The 5,139-nt window shown below is 40.2% G+C and overlaps 1 non-coding gene across 1 annotated transcript; it reads left to right on the forward strand.

Moving 5' to 3' along the window:
* The first annotated feature begins 3,007 nt into the window (after positions 1–3,007).
* On the forward strand, positions 3,008–3,116 carry LOC112767711 (small nucleolar RNA R71). Its single transcript, XR_003185152.1, has one exon. It is a non-coding gene; the product is annotated as a small nucleolar RNA R71 (small nucleolar RNA).
* Positions 3,117–5,139: the final 2,023 nt, after the last annotated feature.

A 5,139-nucleotide genomic window follows, 5' to 3' on the forward strand; every position in this document is an offset into this window, starting at 1 on the left:
GATGGACTTTTGTGAGGAATCTTATGGTCTCCCATGACTCAGAAGCGGAAGCGGGGGCTTTCCTTTTTCTTTTCCTTGAGAATTTTCCGGTCTTTGGTGCCATGGAGATAGGATATAGAAAGCAAAAAGCAGAGCTTTTCAACACCAAACTTAAAAACTTACTTGTCCTCGAGTAAATAGAAATAAAAGAAATGGAAAAATGGAGAAGAAAGAAGAAAAAAAGATAGAGGGGAGAGGGTAAAGAGGCTTCGGCCGTTTGGGTAAGAAAAGGGAAAAGGAAGGAAGGGAAGTGTATGAAGAAAAATATGGAAAAGGGGAAGAGTATGGAAGGTGTGTGGAGTGTGGATGAAGTGAGGGGTATTTATAAGAGTGGGGAGAGTTGGATTTCGGTCATTAGGGAGGGAAAAATAGGGGGTGGAATTGATTTTGAATTTGAATGTGTGAAGAGAAATTGATGGGATTGATGAGAGGTTATTGAGTAGAAGGAAAGGTGGGGTGCGGGAATCAAGGGAATGGTTGGGAGATGTGCTGGATGAATGTGGATGGAAAAGTGGGTGAGAGGAAAGAGAAAAGGTAGAAGAGTGAATAAATAATGAAGTGGTTAGTGGTTGGGTGGGACCCATTGGCATTAAAGCTTTAACATTTGAACCCCTTGCTGCCTCCCCCTTGGGCGTTCAATGCCAGTTTGGGCGTTGAACGCCAAAGGTGGACTACTATTTTTTTTTTTTTGAAATTTGCGGCGTTCAATGCCAAGAATGGGTGTTGAATGCCCTAGGGAGACCAAAATTTGGTCCTAGATTGCTCCTGAGTGGGTGTTAAACGCCCAAGTCTCCATCCCCCTTCTGGCGCTGAACGCCAGCAAGGGTGCCCTCTAGGGTGTTCTGTTTTCCTGCTTTCGCATTCCTGTTTTTGTTCTAAGTGCTACACATGATCACAAACGTTTAAAAGTATATAGAAAACTACGAAAAAATCAATAGAAAATAAAATGATATGAAATCAACTACAACTATACTTAAAATAACATAAAAGGAAGTAAAATTAAGCCATACTGTACATATGGTTGGGTTGCATCCCAACAAGCGTTTTTTTACCGTTACTAGCTTGACGGATAGATCCCTTACGGAGGTTGATAGGGACTCAGATCTTCACCCCCTCATTGTGAACTTCCTTCCTGTGCTCTCATGAATTAGTTTAACATGTTCCAGAGACAGGATCCGATTCACAGTATATGGAATGACTAGACTTCTTGTGAAGATAGCTCTCATGTCAGGTGAGAAGTCTTCAGTTGGAATCTTCTTGTTCCTTCAGCCTTTGGGTACCTTCTTATTGGTCCCTTCTTTTTCAGCGGTTGGTGGTAAATGCCCAACACCAAACTTAGGTTTGAAGTCCGGGGGCTCTATATGGCTTTTCGCTGAGAGAAGGTTAAAACACTAAGTGTTGTATAGTAGTACCTCCTTTATCCGAGAGAGAGTGAGGTTGGGGAATCTTAAACAATATGTGGTCCTCCCATAACCTCAGAATTAACTCTCCTCTCTCAACATCTATCAATGCCTTCCTAGTGTCAAGGAAGGGTATTCCTAGGATGATGGAGTCATTCTTGTCCTCTCCAGTGTCAAGTATCACGAAGACTGCAGGGAGGTAAAGGTCTTCAACCTTTACAAGGACATTCTCCACCAGTCCATATGCCCGTTTTAGGGACTTGTCTGCCATCTCCAATGAGATTTTTAGGAGCTGCACCTCTTGGATCCCCAGCTTCTTAATTACAGAGAGAGGCATCAGATTAATACTTGATCCAAGGTCGCATAGTGCCTTCTCAAATGTTATAGTCCTTATAGTGCAGGGAATCAGGAAGCTTCCGGGATCTGGCATTTTTGGAGGTAGCTTCTTTTGCACTAAGGCACTACACTTCTTGGTTAGCATCACAGTTTTGTCTCCCCTCAAGGCCTTCTTTTCAAAAGTTACATTTTTAAAACAGGCCATATAGGGAGGTTTCTTCTCCAACACCTCAGCAAAAGAGATATTAACTTGCAACTTCCTGAGGATTATCAAAAATTGAGCAAGTTGCTCATCCTCAATCTCCTTTTACATGTTTAGAGAGGGTTGTTCTTTAGGCTCCTTCATCTCCATAGGGCGTATGCAAGTGCACCTCCAGTCTCCTCCTGAGCCTTGTTCTCCTTCAATTCCTCAGCAGCATGCTCCTCCTTGGTTTAGGCCTCAGCTTCCACAGTGAGGACCTTTCACTCTTTCCTTGGATTTACCTTTGTGTTGCTTGGAAGAGTGTTGGAGGGTTCCTTAGGTATCCACTTGCTTAACTGACCCACCTGTATCTCTAAGTTCTGAATTGAAGATCGAGTCTCTACCATAAAACTATGAGTGGACATAGAGAGGTTAGAAACTATGGTGGCCAGGTCAGAGAGGCTTTGTGTGGGCGTCTCCATCTACTGCTGAGAGGGTTGGAACTATCTGTTATTGAACCTGTGTTGATTGGTTCTACCCTGATTATTGTTGAAGCCTTGTTAAGGCCTCTACTGATCTCTCCACCCAAAGTTAGGGTGATTCCTCCATCCCTGATTAAAAGTGTTTAAATAAGGATTATTATTGAAATTTCTGGAGGAATTCTCCATGTAATTTACTTCCTCCATGGTAGTCCTAGCATTGTCACCAATGTCTCCTTCATAGGATGCCTCTTGAGTTGTAACAGCTGAAACTTGCATCCCACTTAGGTGTTGGGAGATCATATTGATTTGCTGGGACATAAGCTTATTTTGAGCCAAAATGGCATCCAATGTATCCACCTCCATGACTCTTCTCTTCTGAGTAGTCCTAATGTTCACAGGGTTTCTCTCAGAAGTGTACATATATTGGCTGTTGGCAACCATCTCAATGAGCTCCTACGCTTCCTAAGGCATCTTCTTCATATGGAGTGAACCACCTATAGAGTGATCCAGTGCCATCTTGGACATCTCAATGAGACCATCATAAAAGATCTCCAACATAGTTCACTCTGAAATCATGTCGGGAGGGCATCTCTTGATCAACTGCTTGTACCACTCCCAGGCCTCATAGAGGAACTCTCCCTCTTTCTGTCTGAAACTTTGGACTTCCACTCTATGCTTACTCAGCTTTTAGGGTGGAAAGAACTTGGTTAGAAATCCGTTGATCACCTTGTCCCATGTGTCCAGGGTTTCCTTTGGCTGAGAATCCAACTATAGCTTTGCTATGTCCCTTACAGCAAAAGGAAAGAGCATGAGCTTGTAAACTTCGGGGTTCACTCCATTTGTCTTAATAGTATCACAGACCTATAGAAAATCATATATAAACTTGTTGGGGTAATCCTGCGGGAGTCCATAAAACTGCCAATTCTGTTGCACTAGAGTGACCAGTTGAGGCTTGAGCTCGAAATTGTTGGCACCAATGGCAAGTATGGATATACTGCGCCCAAAGAAGTTAGATGTGGGTGCAGTGTAAGAGCCAAGCACCTTCCTTGCGTCTCTTCCAGCGTTTGGATTGGCTGCCATAGTTGTCTCTTCAGCTTCCTTTTCAAAAGATTCCGTGAAATTCTCTCCGGCTTTGCAAGCTTAAGCTTGTTGCTATCGCCGCCTCAAGGTCCTTTCAAGTTCATGATCAGGATCAAGAAGGGTTTTCTTATCCCTGTTCCTGCTCATAGACAATCAAGAAGCAAAGCAAGAAAAGGAAAGGGAGGTAGGGGTCTCTATGTCAGAGTATAGAGGACTCCCTGTGAGAAACTCTAATAAAGATATCAAATGGAATAAAGTAATAAATAAAAGGAATTGAAAATAAAGATGGGGAGTTTAATTTAAAGAATTTTCGAAAATAAAGAGAAAGAGAGAGATTCAAAAGTTTTTGAAAAAAGAAAGAGAAAGAAGAGTTAAAGAGACACCAAACTTAAAATTAAGACAAGATAAGGCAAACAATTAACTAACAAGATTTAAAATTAAAGATGGAAGGCTTATTTTGGAAATTTCGAAAATTAGAAAGAAAAAATCAATTAAAGATTTTGAAATTCAAATTTGAAAGAAAGAAAAACTAAAGAAAACACCAAACTTTAAATTTTGAATTTAAAATAAGAATAATATAACAAAATTTGAAAATCAAGGAAAAAGATAAGATAAAGATCAAAGATCAAGAAAGATAAACAAGATATGATTAAAGAAAATTAAATTAAACAAGAAGATCACTAATGGAATACTAAATTTAAAACTTTAAACCAAGATTCAAGAATTTTTGAAAATTTTAAAAGAAAGGTTTTTTTTTTCAAAATTTAAAAAAGAAAGAAAAACACTAAGAAGACACCAAACTTAAAATTTGAAAATAAAGGGAAATTAATAATGAAAATTTCGAAAATATAGAGAAATAAAGAAAACTCACAATTAGAAACTCAAAAAGAAATAAATGGTCACAAATTAATAAAAGTACCTGATCTAAGTAACAAGACAACTGGTAGTTGTCAATCACGAACAATCCCCGGCAACGGCGCCAAAATTTTGGTACGCAAAATTAGAATTCCCACAACTTCACCAGCAAGTACACCGGGTCGTCCAAGTAATACCTTAGGTGAGTGAGGGTCGATCCCACGAGGATTGTCGGATTGAGCAAGCAATAGCTATCTTGTTGGACTCTGCCAAATTCGTCCGAAATTCACCTAAAATCATAAAATACCACAAAAACTCAAAGTAGAATCTAAAGAGGAATTTTTCACTAAAAAATGCTAAAACTTAATAAAATCTAACTAGAAAAGTATAAAAACAACTAGAAAAAGGGTATAATATGCTCACGCATCAATTGGAAACAATCGAGTATGGCCGGAATGGCCGAGATGGTAAGGTCTGGGTGTGATCCCGCTTGCGTGTTAACTTCAAAATCTTATCGGATGGCAAGTTGAGGACTGAGGATTCCCTCTCTTGTCGTGATGTGGATGTGGAGAAGGTGGAAAGGCACTTTCCTTCGTATTATTTCTCCCACATTCTTCTCTGGTTGCAAGTTGGAAAGGTACACTCCTTCGATATGGAAAGGCATTCTCCTTCATGATACCTCCAGGAGAAGGTGGAAAGGCACTCTCCTTTGTTAAAGTTCCTCCTGGGAATACGCAACCTAGAGACTATATCCGGGTTAGCTATT

Source organism: Arachis hypogaea, chromosome 17 (genome assembly GCF_003086295.3).
Source record: "Arachis hypogaea cultivar Tifrunner chromosome 17, arahy.Tifrunner.gnm2.J5K5, whole genome shotgun sequence".
Classification (NCBI taxonomy): Eukaryota; Viridiplantae; Streptophyta; class Magnoliopsida; order Fabales; family Fabaceae; genus Arachis; species Arachis hypogaea.